Genomic DNA, 25458 nt, shown 5'->3' with positions numbered 1-25458 from the left:
GCCCAGGCTAGGGAGTGCACAGCTGCCTTGCTGGAGTGCTGCCACTTGCATGCATAATTAATTATTTATTCTAACGTGGTTCAAACCCTCAAATCCTAGATAGCTGCACACTCCCTAAGGGTAGAAACCCAGTATCTGTGTGCCTCGCTTTTCCACTAAATGCAAAAGCTTAAGATCATACTAGGCAAGAAAGAAACTAACTTTCCCATACGTTGCAAAAACCTCCAGTGAAAATATATTCACTGCTGTAATAGTCCATTGGTTTGCATTTCCCCTCATCCCTAAGTAAGAATTAAAATTACAGTGTGTTTTAATTTTCTTTTTGCTGAGTAAGGAAAGCAAAACTCTTATAAAAACGGTATTAGTGAAAAAATTACACATTTCAATTTTCACAAAAGAATCTGGAGAAGGGAAGTTATGTACTACATTTTCTTAATATATTATGCCTCCAGTGGCCTTCAGCTCTGACAAAAACTAGCATCACTCTTTTTTTTAATTACTAACACAAAGCTCTGGATTAGTTGAAGAGCTTATGAACTCTTCAATACTTCGAATACGTTGTTAAAGGCAAAAATGTAAATGGCCTTAATTCATAAAATTTTAAACTCAAAAGATGGCAATTCTCATGATGGCACTTTAAGAAAGCAGTGGGAATAGCATATGGCAGTTTTGAATTACACCAGGACAGAAGGTGGCATGTCCAAACCATTCTGAGAGAGAAGGAGATGGTTGCGAGATACTCACCACCACCACACAAGAGTGTTAACAACAAACACGAAAAGAAACGCCCATATTCATACATGCCTGGTGAAGAAAAGGCCTCACAAGGACAGGGCCTAAGATGGAGAGCGCTCCTTGGGCAGGTCTCCATGAGAGGGGGAGCCCAAAATGCTTTCACTGGAGACAGTATGGCATGCCTGTCCTCAAAAAGCAGCATGATGATGGGGATGGCAACAGGAGCCGCACACAGGTAGAAGCTAGCAGATGAAATACTCTATGGGATGACTTAGACCAATTCCAAGAGAAAACATTACCCTCCACTGCTGCATAAGGCAGCTCATGCTCACAAGCCAATTCCACTGCTAAATCCCACAGTTCAGACCATAAATGGATGAATTTGACCAATACACTCACTACTGGACTTGCCACAGGATAGAGCTAGCTCTAAGTTACTAAGCATTACCCAAACCCCAGAAAAATATTTAATTTCCAAAGCTCATAGATAACCCTTCATGAAAAGATACTAAGACTGGATGACTGAGTAGCTCGTTTTCTCTAGTGTAGTTCCTAGTATCCTACAGAAGTTGGATTTTTTTTGTTAGATCTTCCCAAGAACTTTGAAACCCTGCCCATGATCTAAAGCAGGGGGAGCTGAGTCTTTCAAAGGTCAAAGAGCTTGCCCAAGATCTGTAAATAGCAAAGACTAATCTCCAGGCTCCATCTCTCTTCCTGCTCTTCCCCCTGCTCTTCCCTTACTCCACTGTCATGAATCAGATATAATCCTGCACCAGACATTATCCAAGGGATTACAGAAATTATTTTAAAAGACTGCATGTGGGAAAAATACATGAATCAGAAGTTTTGGCATGAATTCTAAATAATTTGATTTTAAGAAGAGTTTCAGTTCAGTTCTCAGCTCCAGTTATATCCTCTCTCCTAATAATTAAGAAACTAATTTCAAAACAACCAAGATGAATAAACACTCTTTTCAGTAGAGAAGCAAACCAGGTAGATGGATATCTTAAAGACACGTGTTCGATGTTTCACATCTCATCACTGCCTACAGCCCTCCAGTCTCAATCCCACAACAGTTAATACCTTTTATTAATAAGCACGTTCTGGAAGTGACGCTGGACTAAGTGGCTGGATAAACAGGCAGATAAAATGGTAGAGAAATACAAAATGTCAAACACCCATTTACCACACGTATCAGTGCAGGAGCTTGCAATAATGTTTATGCAGATAAGAAAAAAAAGATCAAAAAGAAAGCTATGCAAGTAGTTTGGTTCTATTATTTATTATAGGATTTTGGCTTTGTAAATGTAAATCCAATACAAATGTACAGCACTGCCAAATAAATAAATTATATTTGATATCTATACATTAATATATTCCAGTAAACCAGTCTACGGAACAAATCTAGTCATAATTCAGTCAAGAATCTGTACAGAACCATACTATTAAATTTCTATGGTATGTGAAGAACAAAACAAGTTTAAGCAATACAGTTCTTCAAATCATATCAAAAGCAAAATGACTGCAGACTCCTAAAGCAATGCTACTAATTTGTCATTGTTACAGCTTAAGAATGTAGCCATATCACATAAATTGCTTCTCCCTCATGTAGTATCTTTGAATCGCTCAATATAAAAAAAAAAAAAAAAAAAAAATCCAAAGTGTATTACAAAGAGATTGCACTTTTACAGCAAAGGAGGTAGCAGACGGTGAAACAAGAAATAATATAATAGCATGAAGAATTATATGCATTTTGCATTGGACTTATCATTTATATGATAAATACACAACAGTACAAAAAATGAGACACTCAATTTTTTCTCTTGAAGGAAAAAAATCCGTTTGGCATATAGTAACTACTTGGAAAACACATGGATTTTTTACTAATTCTGAAAGGGACAGAATTAGACAGTAACAGCTAAAATGCAACCCATACTACAAAATGCCTTCCTAACTATTTTGAGATGTTACAAGGTGCAGACCTACTTTAATTACAAATAGGGTGAAGATATTCAAAATCCTACACAACAGGCACATTATCAGTAGGAAAACTCGCAAACGAAATTCAGCTTGCCTTTCCTAGATCTCATCCAGGAGGAGTAGTGGACTTCATCATTTTTTCTCTTCTAATTAAAAAAAGTCAGACTTCTCTTCTACTCAACTATATATTTTTCTTCAAATCCTTATTTTTAAAAAGAACAAGGGAAACATCAGGGGCACTTAATTTCCTTCAGGTAATTTGTCACACTGATGCAATTTTTGTACGCTCAGTTCTGTGATGTCTCCAACATTCATGACCTGCTTGCTGCTATTCTACGTAGCCACAGTATCTGAGTATTGCTGTGCTGACTTCAGTTATTCTACTCACTTTCCCACACCGACAGCCTCTTCAGTTGTCCAGTTGATCTGCTATAAATTTTTATGGATTATAGGCCACCTCCCTAACATCCTCCCCATTCCTTGTTATATCTTGTTTCCTGCAGTCGTGGGAAAGGGATACAGGAGATTTCATGTGTGCTTGGCCTGATTTTCTTGGTGGTCCTTACTTCCTTTTATTTCCCATTTGCCAGCATAGCAAAAGGCCCACTTTTTTCTTAAAAGCAGTACCCATAAATAAATTTCAAATTTCTTAAATGACCCCAAAACTGGTTTGAAGGTTTAGTGCATATAGTGAACAGGAAAATGCTAATTACAATGAATAAAAACCTAAACTGACTTTGTGGTCTTAACCGGCCGCAGCTAACACCTAGAAAAAAGCAAGCAATAGAAATACGTATTGGGAAGCAAATTTGATTATTTAAAAATGTAATACTTCTCTTTATTGGGAGTGGTTTAGCTGCTGTCTCAAGTAAGCTTCATGAGGAAATGTGGAAAATAATTATACTGTCTCCATTTATCTGGGTTTTTTTAAATAACTATTTTTAATAATTTAAAATCTTAAACTAGAAAGTTTTCTTCTCAGTCTACTTTTTCTTATTGTTTTGCTTTAGAAAAGGAAAAGCTTGTGTAAAATCTATGTAACTATTTTTTGAGAAAGAATTAAAAAAGACTGCTTGACCCGACAAGCACTCTGGAAGAATCTGCCAAAAGTCTAAGAAATAGAAAAGCTAAGCTGCAGGAAGATTGCACTGATTATTTTGGTACTAAGTCTCCTGTCTCATGTGCCACTCCTGTTTTAAGCAGAAATGACAATCCATGGCCAGTTGCTGACAGCCAGCTTCAACAGTATAGCAAATAAATTTGTTTAAGGTCTGTCCTGCAGGTATGTCCAAATTCAACTCCTGGCAGTGCTATAGACTTGCTGCAACACCAGGGAAGTTTCTTAACCTCACTTAAAAAAACATATCACATCTATATTCTTTAGCAGTTCATAAATTGTCTTCATTTATGTAAAATGGAAAAACCCCACCAACATATATACATTCTGATTACAGTACTGTCTAGTCATTCTTGAAAGATGGGTATTCAGATCCAACTGAAGAAGCCATCCCTTGCTTAATTACGCTCAAGAAAGAAATCCCAAAAGGGTGTTTCCAGGTGTAGGGTTCATGTTCTATAGCACAAGCACCCTCTGTGCTGAAGTCTGAAACCTGGCAGCTTCTAGAACAACAATATTCAGTTCTCTAAAAAGTTTTAAGGGCAGTTCCAGATTTTATCGCAGTGAATGCCTCAGCTCCCTGGTGACAACAGGCAAAAAAGTAAAGAATGGGCTATGAGCAAACGTAAATTAGAATGTATTTCAGCCTTCCCAGAAAAGTGATAACCACTTTGAGTGAAGGAACAGTAGTAGAGTACTGGCAGACAATTGCTAGCAAGATTTGTTGTACCTTGGTGAAAATTTTAAGCAAGATTTTTCTCTTGAGGAAGATGATGCTACTACTTGTAATATTCTTTCACAATTTCAAAATAACATTCATTTAGTTACTAAGTTCAAAATCTGCTAGTTTAATGTAGTACTTCCTTTAATCTGAAAATCGTAGTAGCAAGCGTTTTCCACGATTTCTAAGGCTCAAGCACAATTTCCTGCTACTACATCAACTTGAAGTTCCATCCATTTTTACAGAGCCATTCAACAATACAGGGTATTAAATCTGCTTGCTCTTTACTTTTGCACTTGCCTTCATTTTCGTAGAAACCATGTTCTCTCCATCCATTGCTCCCACACAAAAAACACGTGCTATTTACTTCTAATTTTCTATTGCTCGAGTGCTAAAAGTATTGGCATATGATCTTTATCTGCTTCTGGTCTAAGAAGCAGACCTGTCCTCAGAATAAAACTGAAGTGTTTGCCTTAGCAAGTGTTATAATATACATGTATAGCAAATATATAACATAGCAAAGTGCTGTTACAGCTGTTTTGCAGGGTGGGAATCATGCCACAGAGAAGTATACTCAAAATATGTTACAAGCATGAAGGTGAGACACTATGACTTATAAATCATTTCACTGATGAGTTACTCTCACCTGCTCCACACAGAGCTGCTGAAGCCAGTGGTGGCCAGTGCCCAGCTCCTGAACCACTCCTGCCCAAAGTATTTCAGGTGTGGTTCCCATCAGCCTGCCAGTCATGTATCTGGCAGCAGGGCCACGCTGATGCAGCAGTGGCTGAAAAAATCTGAATTACTGGATTTGGAAGAAACAAGTCAACAAGGGTTGCTGAAGCAAATGTCACCCTAGTACTCAATGTGGAGGCAAATCCCAACCTCCATTTTGGGAGTCCTCAGCTCTCCAAAGCATACGGTATGGGGGTTTTGGCTCTTATTCAGATAGGAATTCTAGTGTGTAATCCATAGGGTAATATTTGCCATATAATATGTGGCCATATTTGTCCTATACAGTAAACACTGAAGAGCAGCCATGACATGACATGCGTCTAATACAGATGCCGTGACAGGTTCTTCTATCTGAAGTGCTAATGACTAGAAACTACAGCCTAACTTGCAATCTGCAGTATCATAGAATCATAAAATGGTTAGGGTTGGAAAGGACCTTAAGATCATCTAGTTCCAACCCCCTGCCATGGGCAGGGACACCTCACACTAAATCATGTTACCCAAGGCTCCATCCAACCTGGCCTTGAACACTGTCAGGGATGGAGCGTTCACAACTTCCTTGGGCAACCTGTTCCAGTGCCTCATCACCCTCGCAATAAAGAGCTTCTTGTATCTAACCTGAACTTCCCCCGTTTAAGTTTAAACCCATTTCCACTTGTCCTAACACTACGGTCCGTGATGAAGAGTCCCTCCCCAGCATCCTTGTAGGCCCCCTTCAGATACTGGAAGGCTGCTATGAGGTCTCCATGCAGCCTTCTCTTCTCCAGGCTGAACAGCCCCAGCTTTCTCAGCCTGTGTTTGTACGAAAGGTGCCCAAGCCCCCTTCTCATCCTTGTGGCCCTCCTCTGGACTTGCTCCATTCACACAGACTGGCTGCATGCAGTCATCCTCATGACAAAATTGGCCTGTGGCTTAAGTGGCTTTTTACTCTCTTCCATAGGGATTGATCAAAGACACATTTAGTGAATTCCTTGAGTATGACATGAAGCTACTCAAACACATAGGCTAAAGATGGAGAAGGTAACATAGGTAGCAGCAGTTTCAGCCTCTCTGTTGAACACTAGAGAAATGTCAACATCTAATTCACAACAAATCTAAATCCTAACTTACTAATATAAGCAGACTGTAAAGAAGAGTAACAAAGATTATATATTTTTACTGACTCAGCAAACAGACCTTCATGTTTCAACCAGCTGCCTTCCCATCTAGCATACCTGTAAGGCCCACAAACATCAGTTTTTCCTCTAAATCAAGCTCTGACCAGAAAGACTGAGTATGCTATGAGGAATCTTGACTATCTTTTACTTTAAAGACAACATGAGGTACCCTGGGTCTTCCCTGGGGAGCCTTTTTGTTATGCCGAAGAGAAGCAATCCTAAGGAGAAATGTGTCCTAAGCCTGAGGGCTCCCAAGGTAGGTGCTGGCTAATTGAATCCTTGGAGGGAATCGTCTTTGGGATCAGGAACAAACCTCAGCTAAGCAAGTTACAGGAATTAATTTAAGGGAGACAGATCACACGTATCTTCTGCTTGAAAAGTTTACAGTAATCCACTCTAAGTGAAGAGGTAGAGAAAAGCAAATAAGCTTGACCAAGAGCTCCTGTAGTACCTACAGCACACATACCCAACATGGCCCAGTGTCCCGCCTCTACAGTCAATTTTGAGAAAACAAGGAGAGAAGAGCGGTAAGTAGTCCGTGGTGAGTCGCAGCTGGATAAAGTGACTAGCGTTTTTTTCGCAAGCCATCTTGGCTGAGGATCTTGTAGCCTTGAATGTTTTTTTGCTCAAAGTGCAGTGTAAGATTTACTTTTTTTTTTTTTTTTTTATTTTACAGTTGGGGAACCAATACACAAAACGCTGTGTCTGAACAGCCCAGAGGAGGTACCCAACTTCAGCACCACAATTACCAGCGTGCGCAATTTTGCAAGTCTGATAAGTGGCTTTTAGCTTCTGCCCCCAGTGAAATCAAAATAATTACATCCAGCAACTAACACTATCCAGGCTATTCTGCTGTGCATAGTCCTGGGCACCTCCAGTTAGCTTACAGCTCAGTGCATTATTTTCGTGACTTTATGCAAAACAGAAATAGCCTCCATCACAAATTTCTACTATAGACAAAAATAACATGAGCACATTAAGCTGCTTTTGCTTGTCACCTCTGATGAACTTCATATGGCAACCAGACCAAAAGCCCCCGCTGAGCCCTCAGAGCTGAATGTGAAATGGAAATATCACAAAAAAATGCTGCCAGCATCCCAGAACATGACTCACACTGCTTAAGTACCAAATCATTACATTTAGAAGATTCTCGTCTGGATATTTTGTACGGATAGATCAAGCACTCTGACTACATTTGCTGAAGAAAGCAGACTGAGAGCCAGGGCTCCTAACTTGGTACAGTCTCCTCCTGTGCTGGTTAACTTCAGGCAAGTCACTGTGTATCTCTGTATTATGATTTCCAAATGCAAAACTAATTACGCTAATCCTCTCTGTGCAGCACTTAAACATCTATGGATGAAAAGAATTATCCTAAGAACTATTTTTGTTATTAGAGCAAAGAACCACTATACTATGTGGAAAGCCAGGGCGAAGTCTCTTCCGTCAGTCTATCCCTCTTGACAGGTATGAACTCTAAGTTCAGAAATTACTACAAAATACTATTTATAATTGATGGACCTTCCTGAGCAGAGTAAAATGGGGAATTGGTAAGGGAAAATCACTGAAACAATACAGACAATGCTGTTAATTGTCCGAAGGGACAGATTTTCAAAGATGTCTGAAGACAGAGATGAGGTCCATAGGTGGTGCAATTTTCAGAACATGTATTCAAAGACCCACTAAAACTGATGGCAGCTAAGTAGTGTAGCCTTCGCAGATAGTCCCTGCAACTTTAATCACTTTAATTATTGAAAATCTGACCCCAAATAAACAAACTAAAAAGACATTGTTTAATGACACTTGTATGACTATTGTGGAAAACTTCTTTAGACAGAAATGTGACTTTCAAATTGCAGTTTAGCAATCCATAAATGCTAATGAAATCTTGTGCTGTCTGCCCTCTGATAATTTTTTCCTATTAAAAGCTTGTTCTTTTTTTTAACCTAATAAGCACATCACTAGTCTAAGCACATTCATTGCTCAAAGTTTAAACTTATAGTTAAAATGAAAGGTTGCTTACCAGCAACCAGAATTCTTTGAGACATGAATTCTTCATGTATATTCAAAGTAATAAGCTACATATATTTCTTTTCACTGAAGACTAGTCTTGTATCTTTGCAATAAGTAAGTATATAAGGTACAGACTGACTGTTCTGTTTTCAGTTTTCTTCCAACCATAGACAGAAACTTCAGGGAACTTCCAAAAATTCTGAGGGAAAGCAAAGTAATGAACATAAAATGTGAACTACACATATGTGAACTAAAATGTGAACTAAAACATAAATGTGAACTACGCATATGGCCTATTGGTAAATCAACTTTTCTTCTCTTTTTGAGTGACAGTGCACAAGTATAGTTTATCACAGTGACTTAAACAACTACACCTGGGTACTAGGTACCCGAGGTCCTGGAGTCTTTTGTTCAAACCATTCTAGCACTTCTTTACCAATATATAGGTTTGAGTAATGTTACAACAGATGGTGAAGGTAGGGATGAAGCTCCATATAGCATCATCTCCAGTGTCTCAACTATTTCTTAACAATGTTGTGTGCTCTGGAGAAGTGCTCTGTGGTAACAGCAAAAGATTCATCTTAGTAGTCTGATAGCAAATTTTGACAGTCTCCAACTGACTTCGACAGTCTATGTGGAAATGGCTGAACTGTTAAGCCCTTCAGAAAACACACGAGTAGCCTGAAGCATTTGAATGTGTGAATATAGAAGTAGACAACCCCCAGCATAAAAGTATAAAAGCCAAATTCTGCCAAAACAGAATACCAGAAATAAAATTTTGAGATTAAATAAAACCTGCTGATTAAGAAGTGTAATTCTACCATGACTTGAGGCAGAAAATGAAGGTCATTGTCCTGGTTTCAGCTGTAACAGTTATTTTTCTCCGCCCTAGTAGCTGGTGCAGTGCTGTGTTTTGGCTTTAGTCTGAGAACAATACTGATCACACACTGATGTTGTAGTTGTTCAAGGACTTTTCAGTCTGTCATGCTCTGCCAGTGAGGGGGGGCACAAGAAGCTGGGAGGAACCAGAGACAGGACACCTGAACCAAACTAGCCAAAGGGGTGTTCCATATCACAGCACGTCATGCCCAGTATACAAACTGAGAGGAGCTACCTGGAAGGCCCAGATCACTGCTCGGGTCAGGCTGGGTATCAGTCGGCGGGTGGTGAGCAATTGTATTGTGCAACACTTGTGTTTATTGGTTTTTTTCCTTTCCCTTTTTAGTTTTATATTCTCTCCCCTTGTTATTTCCCTTACCATTATTATTATTAGCCGTAGCAGCACTAGTAGTTTTGTATTATACCTTAGTTACTGGACTGCTCTTATCTCAACCCGTGGAGTTTACATTCTTGCAATTCTCCTCCCCATCCCACCTGGAGGGGGAGAAACGAGGAGGAGTGAGTGAGCAACTGCGTGGTTCTGAGTTACCAGCTGGGCTTAAATCACAACAGTCATTCATAAGAACATATGTATTTCCTGCAAAAGCCTCTGAAGAAGTGGCCTTGATGAAAGCAGAAGTAGTAAACATCAAGCCCAAGACCTTAATGAGGCTGAGAGTTCACACTCTTTTAGCCTTAAGCAGATATTCCATAACAACTTTAATAAATGATACAGAAGGGGGAAAAAAATGGTAAGAAACCACATGGATTTTATTCCCAGAATGCACAGCATGTGGGTGATGGATGGCTTTCCTCGTTGAGTATTCCTGATTCTTTCCATAAAAAAGAGCCCACACATGACAAAAATGAGCCAACTAGACAGACAGAGCTAAATGGGTAAGATCCCTGTCTGCCTCACAGCACTGAAAGACTGGTTTTCAACCCTTTCACTTACGCACAACAGGCTAGCTGCTACTAGGACTCATGATGGCATTTTCAGTTGGTTTGATCCAGGAGAAATCGGTAAAATCATTTAAGATGGGTTACACAGGAGCTAAAGGAGGTCAGAATAAGTGATGAGTGTAGTTCTGCTAGATAAGAGCTTAAAGGTTTGGAACTACTGTGTATCTGTGAGCTAAAGTGAAAACTATTTTAGTTGAAATTCTTTCCAAAAAATCAATTCCAGGACAGACAGCCCCAAAAACATTAAAGGGACCAAAATAAAAATAGAAAGAACCACAACTTTCAAATGTACACCCATTGTCCTAAATCTCTCTGTTGCATAAGTGCATAGCACATTATTTACTACTTTAATTAACAAATGAAGTCGTATAAAAACAACTACAAACAATAAGAAACATCAACGTTAATATGCAAATACCAAAATATTTTCAAAATCATTTTTTCCATTTCCAGAAAAATAAAACAAAAAACCCCAAACCTTCTTCCTGTGAACAATCTATTTGAGTATGCTTTCACTCACAAGTACTATTCAAAAATATTTTTCTTGAAAGCATTTCCAAAATGAAAACTGTTTAAAGCTTTTATCCATGTGCTTCTAATATCTGTGTCAGATGGGGTACATCTGGGGTGTGGATGAAGCGTCTCTAAGCAGACTTCAGTATTTTTGGAATAACACTGGGACAGTTCTTGTAAATATTAGACTGCTATGGTTATGCAGTTGTCTAATATTGGATTATTTTGAACTCCTCTGGAAATCCATTCCAGGCTAATATTGACTATGAATATCAATCAGTTCTAAGGATAAGCTTGCAGCTTTAAAGCTGATATTTCTATAGAACAACTTTCCACAACAGGATGTGGCTTGGGTTCTTTTTTTTCACCTACCTGCTACTCTAAGCAACACACAGCAAGTTCTTCCTACTGTAATTTAAGCAGGATCGAGTCGTAAATGATAAAATGTGCCTTTGTACATAGAAGAGGAACATTTCTGCGCCAGCAGATGATTGTCACATGCAGATCTGTGTTTGCCTAAGTCCTACTGACATGTATACACACCACCACATAAATTGACTCCCCCTCCCTTCTCAATACACATGCAAAATCCATGCCAAATAACCTTGTAAATATATAGTTTTAACTACAATATAAACAGGTATTATTTCTTCTACCAGTGAATTCTATCCATTCCTGCTGCACAATACATCATAAGTTTAACAGCGCACACTACTCAGCAACGTAACCCATGTTGTACCAGCTTTTGCAGGAGTGTCTTCTAGAAAGCATTCTTGAATTTCACTTCATCCCCTACTTCTTTTCTCATCCCTCCTAGATCTATCTAGTTTTCTCACCTCTCTCCTTTGTTTCCATCACCCCTTTGCTGTCTTCTTTTACACTTTCACTTCATGGATTGCACTTTCTCTTCTATTTCATAAACACTGAAAACCTACCTCTTCTATGAATGCTATTACTAAATCTGCCACTTGATATTTTTTCTGTACTGCATCATACCACACTATATTTATTCATGCACAAATACTAAATGCAATTTGGAGCAGGGATTTTTGTAACATTTTATCCTGTGCTGTTGTTTTGTAAACTGCCAAGTACATATGCATTACTATGCAAATAAACAACAGTAACAAAATCCAGATGAAACTCTACAGAAATGTAGGTAGTCACAATGTGATTACCCAAACTGGAACTTGGCCAGGACGAGAGAGAAGCAGCCTTACTCTTGTGGAAAGTGCCAATGGATCATATGAATGGCTTGGATGAGTTAAAATCATAACTACATAAATATACACTTTAAATGAAATTTCCAAACATAGTACACCATCATCTATCACGTTTTAATAATCCAGCATACCTGTTAAGGGTGCTAGAGCCTCATTAGCAAGCACCTTCTCAGGGTTACCTCCCATTGCAGCTTGCTGTAGCCCAAGATGCAGGAAGTGAAGGTCGTCATTTAAATTCAGGACAAAGCAATTGCAAAGCAGCACATTCTGCCTGAGATGTGGGTTCCTGCGACAACAGCTAACCGGCAGCTCACCACCGAGTCCGGCAGCTCAGTTAATTTCATTAATCCAGCAGAACTTGGAAGAAATGCTCAAAAATGGGGCTCTAATTTCAAACTGTCAAGAGCTCTTTTGTTTCCTATATTTAGTAACCTTAGACATGAAAAGGTTTGATACCCATTGCAATACTGCACTTCATTTATTTGTTTGATAATCATCTGGCCACCACACCCACTACCAATGACCAAACTCAACAGACAGTTGTTAACTCCCCTGCGCAGGAGGGCTTCAGCCTGCTTCACCTGTAGCTTAAACACCCTTTCCCTTGACAACTCCTAAACTGTACTTCAGCCACCCAAAACCTTTGTCAAGAGGCATCTTCAACTCCTGAAGAAAACAGCAAATATGTTGCATTAACACTGACTTATGGCTTTCATTAGCCCCAATTCTCATCCTCCTCTGCCATGCAGCTGGGTTTCAGCACCACCTTTTCTTTAACCTTGCAGAGTTGCCTTCCATGACTGAAATTCCTATTTACTGGTAAAGAAATACACAGTGTGGACACAGCACATTTGTCTGAGTTTGCAGTCTATCCATTGCTCTTCCAAGAGAAAGAGACCAAAAGTATCAGATCCCTATTTAAACTGCTTTGCCCCACTGAAGCCTTACTCAGCAATGGGATGGCATTCATAAAACCTTTAATAAGATTCCTCCTCTAGATTTGGACTCCTCATGTATATACACCATGGTGTGTTACTTAAAGAAAGGAATTACATCCCAGAGTGCCCAGATGAAAATATAAAAACAAATTGTACCAAATAGTCATAGCCTAATATAATAAAGCAGAGGAGCTATTGAAATAGCCTAAGTGAAATGAGTGAATCATTTGTTTATTAAGAAAACACTGCAAGTAAGATGAACAACTGACCCCTACCTCTGTTCAGAGTCTCCCTGCTGAAGGAATAGTTAGCACTGAGAGGTACTTAACATGATCATATCCGCTCATTTGATGAAGCTTTCAGTGTACATCATGAAAACACAAGGAAATAAGCCAAGGGATCCAGATGCAGACAGAGAGAATTAACATTGCTGGATTCTGACCTTTCATTTAACAAGAGGGAAATACGGTTCCCATCTTCATATGAAACATGATTTTCTTGTTCCACCTGCATTCAGACAGACTAAAACAATACCACAGAAGAGCATGAACTTTCCTTTTCATCTCTGTAGGGAAATAACTGAAAAGTGTGTGACGGGTGACCCTTTAAAAATCACTGCTGCCAAGTGTATCACTGCCAAAGAATTTACCATCTCTTTTTATAAAAGATACTTGCCTATTCCATACCAAGAAGAGGTTTATTTCACTCTGAGTAGCTCCTTTTCGGAAAATACAGGACACTTAAGAGCATCACAACAATCTTTTCCTCTGCTTTTCACTGCCGCACATTAGCTGTTGCCACATTTATTTCTCTTTTTATATATCCAGATGACTGGCCTTCTATTATTGCAGCACTTACAGTCTAGAAAATTAGTTTCCCACTGCTTAAAATCTAAAATACACACCTTTCCCACTTTTTTACATGATTAGACTTAAAATTAAAGCATAAGCCATTTTTAAATTATTTTTTTAATTTCAGAAATTTATTTGGAGTTGCAATTTTAAAATATGGCTTTCATTTTCATGCTCACAAACTGCTGTTATGAAGATGTTTAGTAACAAGCTGCTGCCTACTTAGATGACTTAATGTTGCAAAACTCTGTATCTAAAAGCAAAAGAACTGCCAAAGAAGATCAAAATCAGATTTTTCCTTTGTTATGATGGGATTTTTTTCTTGAAAAAATAGAAAGACTATGAATTCACACTGTGTTTTCTTTTATACTGTTTGTAAGTTAACTGGGGTGTTTATAGCTTTTTTTTTTTTTTTCTGGTGACATTTAGTAGCCATTAACCCAAAACATATTACTGAACTCTTTAATAGTGTCCAATAGGTAGATGACCTAGCTGCAGTGTGATTAAATAATCTAACTGCTAGATCAATGAATGCAGCATGACTTAAAATGGCTGCAAGCTTCTCCAAGCATAGGATTAGAGATCCAAAAAAAGGTTTCTTTTTATTTTACATTTCAAAGAAAATGTAACCATTTATTAAAAAAAAATTTAAAAAATAAAAAATCTATGTTTTCCTGACAGAAATAATAGAGTATTATTCTAATATATGGTGACTAAACCATATATTTTTATTGTCAAAGATCTGACTACATTTTGCCATTCTCAGACTGAATAACCTCATTCAAGGAAAAAGCAGTCTCTGCTCAAGAAACATAATGGTGCTAAGATCTGGTCCAAAGTGAACTGTTATCTCACGCGTGAAGATAATGAATGTTAATTTAAAATAATGTTCTCTCAACTCCTTTTTTTTTTTTCCCATATAATCAATCAGGCCTGAAAATGTGTGCATGCGCTCTTGCTCTCGCACGCTCCCTCTCCCTCTGTCACTCATCCACAAGCACTTCATTACATATTCTCATTCCCACATATTCAGGAGAAAATTTTCTGCAGGTGTAAACTAATATTGCTCCACTAAAAGTCAACAGCGCTGCACCAAATTATGTTAGCAAAGACACTGGTCCTCTCTCACACATACTGTGACTTGTGTACCTCGACTTTCACTTAATGCACATTTCACACCAAACTCTCCCTTTCTTCCTTTCATATGTGCATCTCCCAGCTCTTATTTGCACTCAACAGACAACCACTATGGCCTTTCATTAATTTGCCCCTCAAGGTCTCTTATCTCCATCAAATACTGCATGGACAGGCAGGTATACATGGCTCTTTTCTGCTACTAGAGGAAGGAGCTCTTGGTAAATGCTAGCAGAGAAAGAGCACTGCAGTGGGAGGCTGCAAGGCATTCAGAGAGGACAGAACAGGCTTGACCTAAAAAGGAGTAGGTTTTAACATTATTAGCTAAAATGTTCAGTTCTTACAGTAAAGAGAATTTTAAACATTCCAAAATGGAATAAATAAAACTTCTATATGTGTAAAAGCAAAAACCATGATCTAAATTATTATTGCTTGGGAACTAGTATGGGAAAAATGTATTCTAGAGTTTTCTACATCAGAAAATGATGGCTGATTTTGGGCACCTTTTAGGACACAATTGAGACTGGCAATGGCTGGAGACAAGACTCCGGATTACACGACATGCTACTTTGATCAAGAAAGGCAGTACTCATGTAAGAAAAGCCAAGAGGAAATTTGGATACCATTCCTTCCCACTGGCCCAGGAAACACTGTAACTGCTTATCCACTAACTTGGCAGAGCAAACCATGTTGTGCTTCTAAGCTCCTTGGTGCACCTGTACTTAAAGCATCCGTGCCACCAATTAGCTTTAGCTGGTATTTATCAATATGTCTGTGCCACTACAAGGGACAAAAATAATTCCATTTTATTGAAAGTTACATGTCTTCAGAAATCAGTGCTACAAGTTACGCTTATACCTCAATGACTTGTAAATGGGTTATTTTTATTAAACTTTTTCAAACTACTGAGAAAAAGAACGTCAGCATGGACTAGAAAACCTAATAAAACTGGCACGTGGACATACATGACTGATAATCTGTATTTCCTAAAAGGTGCAAGTTGAATAACAAGAGGAGATCTCATGTCTGGAATCAGAAAGGTTAGGAATATGCTTCCAATTAGGAAGTTTTATAAAGAAATCCTCCGGGAGCCAGTGGGGTGGAAAGTGCACAGGGAACGGAAGAATCTCTTTCTTACAACAAGTATTTCCTGTAATTGTATTTACTTCAGGTCAGTGTAAGAAGAAGACGACAAAACTGAAAAATGTAACTACAGATTGAGCGTCCATGTTTGTTCCTTGCCACTACTGTCAGTCTGAAATCCTTCCTGGTGTGCATGAGCACCCTCCTTCAAATAGGTATGTCAGTGAAATAATTCTTTTTTTTTTTTTTTATAACAAACAAGATTTTAATATGGCAGCTTTTCAACAACCTGACGTTACATTCTAGTCCAACTGATCAGAGGTCAGACACCGTGAGTCACCAATGAGCAAAGTGTACATCCCCTCCCCACATCTTACCAACACCACGGAAAGTTTTCAGAAAGCTATTTCAGTTGGTCAAAGAAATTTAAAATTCTCCTTTTTTGTTGAGAAAATGTTAGTGCCAACGCCAAATGACTCAGTGTGCTGTATTATCTTCTAATGTCAGCTTACACCTCGACGGCTGACACTGGAACAGCCAGCTTCCTGAGAAAAGGTTCATGCCGTCGGTTCTCAGGAACATCCTAAGGTCTCAACTATAACTATATGAAGCTAAAAATGGTGCCAGTCTGGTTCCTGTGAAAATGACTAATAACAATTCTTTGCTTTTAATTAACATCGAAAGGAAAAAATAGTTTTATGAGATGTCTGAACTGCATAACAAAGAATAGAAGCACAAGGTGAGGAGAACATTACTCTTTTTGAACTCTTTGCTGCACGGAGCAAAGAGGATTGCCTAGATTTTGCAGGTAGATACTAACGAACAGGAGTCAGGGTAAGTTTCAGAATTCATGGGGTTTTAATTTATGTTCTGTGATTTAAAAAATACAATAAAATCGTGTGATTACTAAACCTGCTTTCACATACATGCTTTCCATAATTTTGAAGCTATGTTAAAATCCTCCGTTTCCTGGAGTACCAGTTTCCTAGTTTTCCCAATGTAAAAGTAAACCTTTCTTCTCATAGGCTTTTCTGGTAAGAATCTTTGCATTTCTTCTCTTACCAGTTTTCTTTATCTACAGCTAAGGCTTTCTGTAACACACAGGATTTAAGATATACAGAAAATGTTAAAAGTCACTAATAGAAAAATGTTACCCATGTTTCCTCTGTTCTTTTCCTAGATACTGTAAATTCCTTCAAAGACTAATGTACACGTAGGAAAAGTGCCTTCATTGCAATGGGAATAATCATCAATGTATAATTTAGCATCTGCAGAAATAACAATGGTCATATTGTTGATATTCAAAAGGCATGAAAAATGCCTATTTGCATTGCATACTCCAGTAGAAGAATCAAAAACATAGCATTACATAAAATTATATAGGCAAAACAAATTGCAACTGTGTTCTTCCTTGAATACTGGAGTTGTATTTAAAGTTTTGATTTTTTGAAAATATTCTCTGAAAATAAACTTGCTTCACCAGTATGCTCCAAGGCCTATGGATTTTTATGCTTGCGGGAAACAAGTGCTTATATGATCAAGGTCTCCATCATTGTACTATATTAATTTATTTCTAACCATGAATTTTCTGCAGTGAACATCATCAATTTTCATCAGTGAACAATCAGCGGCCTGTGATTAAATTTTATGAACTAGCAATTCTTTTGTTTTGATTTTGTACAATTTTGAACCTGAATCTTAAGTAATTGGTTGGGGAGAGGGGATTATGCATAAACACTGGGTTTAAGCTTGTCTCTAAAGTCAGTGACAGCTCAGGAAATACTGATCACAAAATTAACAACCGACCAAAAGGAAAACTGGAGAAACAAAACCCCCACCATTTTGAGGTAAAATTTCCACTTTAATTTATGCATGTGAACACACACACTGCAATGTTATGCAAGGCACAGACTATCTCCTCTTCAAAAGTTTTGTTTTACTGGCAGTGACACCAAGAAAATAGTAACAAGGCACAAACAGCCAGTGCAGACTTGGCTGTTACTTGGTTTCTGACTTGAGAAGCATCTGTAATTGTAAACAGGTATCTGTAGTGCAAGATCCTCTCTTACAGAATGCATAAATGTTGTGTGAGACTTAATAGAACATGATGATAGCGTGCTAAGACAGATAAAGCCCTCTTATCTCTCAGATCTTGTCAAAGATTTGTTGAGCAATAAACATATCTTAAATCCTTTTAATTTATTTTTCACTGCATATTATTTCTAGCTACTTTGGGATTCTGCTAATCATTTTCTCTCAACTCCATTTTGTTTCACTTCACTGCTTTTCCAAAAGGTTCCAATAAAACCTACCGTTGAAAGATAAGAATCACTCTGCTAAAATTAGTGAACTAAGTACCATATCCCATGAGTCACTGCATGCGACTCCCATCCACCTATCTTTAAAAGACCAGATAATAACGCCATGCTGTAAGTGCACAAGATCAAAGTACAAATACCCACTTTCCAAAACGCTGCTTTTGAGTACTACACCTACTAGCAGACTCCTACGGTCTATAACCAAAACATTAGTTAAGCTAGCTGCATTAAAATCTTATCTTTCGATATAAGGCAAGTTGGTTTCATATTCATTTTTAGCATACTAACAAAGCAAAAGAAAATGAAGCATAGGAGAACTGAGAGGTGAACAGCAATATGTTTAACTCTTTTTTTAAAAACTACTAGATCTCAAATCAATAGCATCCTATTATGGACAAAAATGAACTAACACACTGAGACCAGTTCTTTGCATGCAAAAAATGCAATTTCCATGGAAAGGGTGAATGGGATGATACTGGTATTTTTGTAGGTAGGCTTGACTTCATTTTTAACCAGTAAGTGGATTTTAGCACTTCATATTTCACTGTCTCTGGACTAAAATGATTTGTTAAGAATTCGTTTCATATCATACTACATCTGACAGTTGTATGAACAGTCAAAACATTAATCCACAATGTTTTATTCTGCAGTTATTTAATCTTGGAGTTTAACAGTAAATACAGTGTAAAGGTATATGCAAAGACATTCTGACTGTTGGTACACCAGTAACTATTTTTATTTAATTTAATATTTTTCTAATTTTGAAATTAAAAATTTTATGGTCCTGCCATTTTAACCAATAATGTACTTTAAACATGAATTTTATCTCTGTATTTTCATAGCAGAAACTTCTGCACTGTAGTGAAATAGAAAATGAGAGATTGGAAGAAAAGCAAAACCAGTCTTCTTGTACACAAAACTTTCAGTAACTACACTTCAGATTTATCTACGTGGTGCAGCTACAGGATCAGGCTCTGATGGAACATTACCAAAGCTGGCTGACCTAAAATTAGATGCTATGAGTTTTAACCTGGGTTCATGGACATGTCACAGTGGATCACCACTGTGCCTGCTGTTGCTTGCCCACAAGACTAAAAGACCCTGTTTGTCTCACGGAGGAAAAAAAATAGGAGACATAAAAAGTATGAATGAAATCTTACTAAAACATAAGGAAAAATCAGCCTCTAGCATTGCTTATGATTCAAGTTAGTTCACCCTTTAGTAACTTGTATATTTGAAGAAATTGATTGCAGCCATCTTACATCAAAAAGCATTTCAAGCCAACTGTGTGCATTGTTAGCTCGACTTCAGGCACTCAGTGAAACAGCATAGCTGGAACAACTAGCTTATTTACTCCTTTTGAAACAAAAATAATGCTAAAAATCCATTATGCAGTTATGTGTCTAGTTTTATCTCTAAAAAAAAAAACATTCTTCATATAATTCAATATTCACAGCTTAGTTTAAAATAAATAAATAATAAGATGGAGTTCAGGGTTGCTCAATTAACTTGATGGCAGACATTGGTTGAAACTGGTGACAAAAGCTATGTTATAAAGGCTAGAATTTAAAATACAGGAAAAAAACTCTGCTCAACCCAGCCCTGGTGTCGCAGGGAGATGCAGATGGAGAGGCCTCTGAAATCAGGGAGCTCCATGTGCCGCAGGAGTTCACCTGTTCAGGCTAGAAGCCACTGTGTTTATTATACTGTACACAGCCACTCTGGTGTATATCAATCTACTTCCAGTTACCTCCACAACAGCCAGGAATGAAGGGGTTTTTTTTGAGAAATGTTATTTTCCACCATTTAAAGACAAATCTGAGCTCTTCAAGAAAAAGTTTTCCACACTTGTTTTGCATTTTGTACAGGTGACGAGATAGATACTCTTTTACCACTACTGAATTTGCACTTTTTAACTGCACTGAAAATCACTGAGAACTTTTTTTAGGAATGTAAGAGTTAACTTATTAAGAAATCCTTGCAAGATGGAATCATTACCTCACCTTATAAACCTATTTTGCAGGCCATATTCTCCCAACTGGCAGATTAAACCTTAGAACAATAACCCAATTATGAGCTAAATTTACATTCAACTGATCAAAAATCATCCAGAACCTGACAAGAACAATCTTTGTTCACAACATCTAGCACAAGCAACACTGACAGACTAAAATGTATGAGCTATATATAAGATTACACATGTGGCACTGCCCAGCTACCGAGGGCACCATGCTCCAAGTACTACACAAGTACTACAGGAGTGTTCATCCCACCCTGAGTCTAAAAGAACCCAACAAAACCTAACACAAAAAACCACCCTGCAGATAAAGAACATAATCTGACATTAGCTCCCCAACAATCAGTGCAAGAAGGATGGCTAAAGAAAGTCCCATTACACGGAAATAAAAGCACAACAATTAATAAAATCAGCGGTCAGGATGTGAAAGAAGTTTGAAAAAATTGCTCTGACCTAATTCTTGCAAAAAAAACCCAACAAACCAAACCAAACAAACAAAAATTTACCTTATTCAGGAAAATAAACTCTTTTATACATCTGTCCAGTAATTTTATATAACTTAGCACTTTATGAACCAAGTTCATCACTGGTGTGAGCCACATATATGTTGCATAGATTAATTCTATTTAATGTTTGACTTAGCATTTGTAACAACCTACATTACAGATAAAAGACATTTTACTAACATTTATGCCACACTAGAGCTAGCTAAAAACCTATGTAGGAAGAAAATCAGAATTTTACTGAAGACATCTTCATCATCCTGTCTCTCTTTCAGAACTTTATCCTGGACAGATTCACTGCCTCAAGTCCTTACACACTTCCAGAGATAAATGCTCTTAAAAGAGTGCGGAAGGTAGGAACTATAAAATCTAGTTATACAGGTATGTCCCAATTTGTGAACTTTAGCTGACTGAATTTGGGTACTCAATCCCAAAACAAGTCTCCTAGTTCCAAATTTTCCCCTGATTCTCAAATTGTGCGAAATTAGACTATTTTTTAACAAACTAGACAACACATACACTTACGGAAAGGTTTAGATGTCTAAAATGAAGAAAATATCTTCAACTGTTTTCTTTTATCTATTTCTTTTTTAAGTATTTCATCCTAATTTAGACACTGCAGACAGCACCGTTCAGTGGTCCCCAAGTTCACCAGTATAAATGCACAACATTCTAGATGTAGCCTAAGCCACTTCAAAGTGATTTTGAGGCCAAATTCATTGCCCACCCACATTGTTATCTTCTCCAGGAGCACCATGTCACTACCAGCACCTAGCAGGTTGCATTCATGTGCAAAGTAGAAATGCTGAGCACACTTCACAGCCTTTCACCATCTCATTTGCTCTTGAGATGATGTCAGACTGAAAAGATGATCCAGGCTCTTCCCCTGCTGAAGCCTTAAGTCTTTCCTAAAGAGTCCCTTCTTTTCTCTGCTACAAATGGCAGGCGGGACCCCCAGGCAAACCGAACATTAGCTGCACAGAGATTGCCTACTACCCACGAATAAGTATGGACACACCGCACCAGATTACTACAAAAGAGCAAAAGTAATGCTAGCAGTCACATACAGCGTGCACAGCAGTTACAGTAATGAAATTCTTGTTAACTTCTGCAGTCTTCAATTGTTCCTGAAAAGTTAAGAAGTATTGCTGCGACTCACATAAGGGCTAAGAAAAACTATTAAGAATTTTAGTTCATGGTGAACAAACTTGATTTTTTTAAACTTCATATTTAAAAATAATAGCTATAAGTGCTTGCTTAGATGAAAGAAAAAAAATACACCTGTTTAACTGGTATGGAGGGCAATGGGCAATTCCCTGCTAAATTAGTGCTACAAAAACTCCAAAACTTGGAAGAAGAGCATCTTCTAGCACACCACCAAAGTCTTAAGACCCCACCTAACATCCACACACTCACAATGCCCCTTACATAGCTGACATCATTGCTAGGTAATTTCCATCACTCTATCCAGCTCATGAGATGGAGTGGAAGAGTCATGTTTTTCACTCAGTCCATTGGCGCTGAACACGGTACCACGTATCAGTTGAGGATGCCTCTTCTTGACAGCAGAGACTATCATCCATAGCACAACCAACAAAATCATCGACACAGTAATTTTTTTTCCCACTCGTTAAAACCAAACTCACCATCAGAAGGACAAAGTGTTCTCTGTTATACTAGCCCATGAACCATTCACTTCCCCATACAAATATCTGATCAAAGCAGAGAGGGTTTGTTTAGGCATGGAAAAGCTTACATTAAACGTAAATCTATGCTGGGAATTATTTTGCGTGTACTTTCATTTTTATACGAAGCAGTAGTCAGCAAATGGTCCTTCCCTAAAGACCTCCTGTAGCGTGCTCAGAACAGTTGATAATAAAAAAAAATAAAAAAATACGTGGAGAGATGCCAGGTCCTTCACGCTGAAGGATGAGGGACTAGAAAACTCCAAGGGACTGCAACCTGAACCACAAACATTTCCACTCCTACTCTTCCACCCTCCCAACACCTGTCTCAGCGGTCACCCCTAAAGAATTGAACGATTTCTTACAAAGAATAGCAACACAACTGCAAAAAAATCAGCATATCTAGGACAAGAAAGCATTTTCTACTTTTGGTCCTTTCCACTGCAGTAAGAGCTTCTCAAAACTACAACAAATAGTATTATGCCTATAATACAGAGACTGTATCAGATGATTCCCAGGTGTTAAAATGACAAATTATAAAATTAAGCAGCACCAAATTGAGTAGTTTTTCACCCCTTTTCCTCTACTCAAGCCACCCCTGCTCTAGGCTTTGTAAAGTTCTGTTTGCCATGTTTGCAGAAGACAAAAAGTAAATTCCTCAAAGTCTGATTTTGTCAGGGTAAGCCCCAAATGAACACAAAGTTTGCCAAGTCCTTAACAGCGGTATTTTACGGGGGCCTCTTCTCACAGAACACGCACGGAAGGTCAGGGAAGCACACTAAAGCTCCCCATCATCCTTACTGTAGGAAACCCCACACCTATGCTTGCATCCTTTCCCCGTAAAAGAAAGGAGAGGAGACACATAAGGCCTCTGGACAACCCCCGAGGCAGGGGAAGAAGGAAAACACCTTACACAAAGTGAACCGACTGGCATGCTTTGGAGACAGCGTTTCAGGCACACACACACACACACACACACACACCCCCCTCACAAAACCCACCAAAAGCCAGCCCCTCCGTAGATCACATTCTCCCCACATTCGACCGCCGAGCCCGGCGGGGCCCCGGGAAGTCCCTTTCTGGCAGGGTGGGCGAGAGAGCTGTTCCCGGAGGGCGCGGGAGGGCCCTGGCCCGCACGCCCCGGGGCTCCCCGCACGCCCCTCGCCCGCTCCAGGAGGAGGAGAGCGGGGAAATGGGCCCCTTTCCTCCGGCGCCCTACCCCGGAGCAGATAGGGAAGGCGAGGAAGCCCCCGGGGCTATGCCGGGGACGAGGCGTTCCGCCAGCAGAGCGATAGAGAAGCCAGGGGCCCCCGTCCCCCGGTTGCCCTCTCGGCAGCGCCGGGCGGTGAGACCGTCCCCGCCGCGGGGGTGGCGCAGCCCGCCCGCAGCCGCCCGGGGGGAGGAGGGCTGGGGCTCGTAAGTTCACCCCTTCCCCGTCCTCTGTTCTGCCCTCCCTGCGGGCAAGGGGAGCCGTGTCCCCTCTCCCGCCGCGGCCGGCCTGCGGGGGCCCGCCGTCTCTCTCCTGTGGAGGCTCGGCGCTGTCGAGCAGCTGCCATTACTCGGGCCAAGCTCCGTCCTCCAACCAGACACCCCCCACCCCAGCGAAGAAATGCGAGGCGGGGGGGAGTGTGCGTGAGAGAATGGAAAGGGGGTGGGAGTGGGGAGCAAAGCCGTCGCCCCGCGTGTGGGTAACGAGCGCGGCTGCGGGGGGTGCCGAGGCTGAGGCCGGGCTGCGCCACACCCCGCTCGGCCTCGCCTCTCACGCGAGTCCCCGGCTCCCCCACTCCCTGCAGGCCTGCGCGGAGCGCTGGAAGCAGCGGTTCTGTTGTGCGCCCCTCTCCCCACCCCATCTCCTCCCGCCCCGACCCCGGGGCTGACTGCGACTCGGTGCGGAGGGCGCGGGGGGCCCGCCGCCGCCTCCCAGCCGAAATCGGACCGGGGAAGGTGTGGGGACAAAAATAATCGCCGTTAATAATCACACGCGCTCCGCCGCCGTCCCCTTCTCCTCCTCGGTTTCCAAGCGGGCTGCCAGATAATCCTGCCCACTCCGAAAAATGAAATAACACTAATAATAAAAAAATCCCGCCTTCCATATCTCTTCCCCCCCCACCCCCTTCCGCAAACCTCACACATTTTATTATGAAGTATAATTGCTCCCCCCTCCCCATATGGCACCCCGCGGGGCAGGATTGCCCCCTCCCCTGGTGCCCAGCCCTTCCCCTGTCCCCTCTCCCCCATCTCCTTGGAACAGTGTGTACATGATTTTGTAGTTTTTTTAAGGCGCCATGTTTATAATCCTCCATCATATTAAAAAAAAATCCACCCAGCATGAGACACGGCGTCTCTCGCACCCCAAAGCCAGGGAGGCAGACACAGAAATATCCACAGGGCTGTAAATTCACCCCCCCTCCCGCACACACACCCCTCCTCCCCAGACTTAAAAGTCTCTCTCACCTTGTGCTGCTGGCGCTGCTTCTGCTGCTGCAGGGGGGGAGAAGTTAAGCCAGGGGAAACTTTTCAATCCCTTCCCCAGGCCGCTGCTGCCTCCTCCTTCCACATATTTTTCCCCTCAGAGTTTTATTGTGTCTGAATTTTCTCTCTCTCTCTCCTCTTCTGTCTGTCCACAGTTCAGGTTTCTGGGGTAAACAGGGTTTAGGATGGTGCTAGGGATATTTGGGAGAAGGAGAACTCTAGTGGTGTCTTCTGGAGTTGCTGTTTGTTTCTTTTATTATTTTTTTTTAATAATACATTTGAAACGAATCTTTAACTATTTATTATATATGTATTTTATCACGCGCTTAGGTCTGGACCCTGTCTTATTGCAGAGGAAAAGTGGGCCGTTGTCTGGCCCTGATACATGCAAATTCCTCCCATCACGAAGTCCAACTTGGAGAAA

General features: G+C 39.9%; 1 protein-coding gene across 6 annotated transcripts in view; it reads right to left on the bottom strand.

Moving 5' to 3' along the window:
* ZMYND11 (zinc finger MYND-type containing 11) overlaps positions 1–25240 on the bottom strand; it is a 110970-nt gene extending 85730 nt beyond the window's left edge. For 3 of the 6 annotated variants that reach the window (XM_030508880.1, XM_030508906.1, XM_030508922.1), the window contains exon 1: positions 25017–25240. The gene's annotated coding sequence lies outside the window, so the exon portion shown is untranslated. Of the gene's footprint in view, positions 1–23563; positions 24135–24541; positions 24594–25016 lie in introns of those variants that run through there. The other 3 variants (XM_030508897.1, XM_030508911.1, XM_030508889.1) reach the window with 3 other exon arrangements.
* Positions 25241–25458: the final 218 nt, after the last annotated feature.

The sequence above is a fragment of the Strigops habroptila genome, chromosome 1, assembly GCF_004027225.2.
Source record: "Strigops habroptila isolate Jane chromosome 1, bStrHab1.2.pri, whole genome shotgun sequence".
In the NCBI taxonomy this organism is placed as follows: Eukaryota; Metazoa; Chordata; class Aves; order Psittaciformes; family Psittacidae; genus Strigops; species Strigops habroptila.
This window is presented reverse-complemented; position numbering and strand designations above follow the sequence as displayed.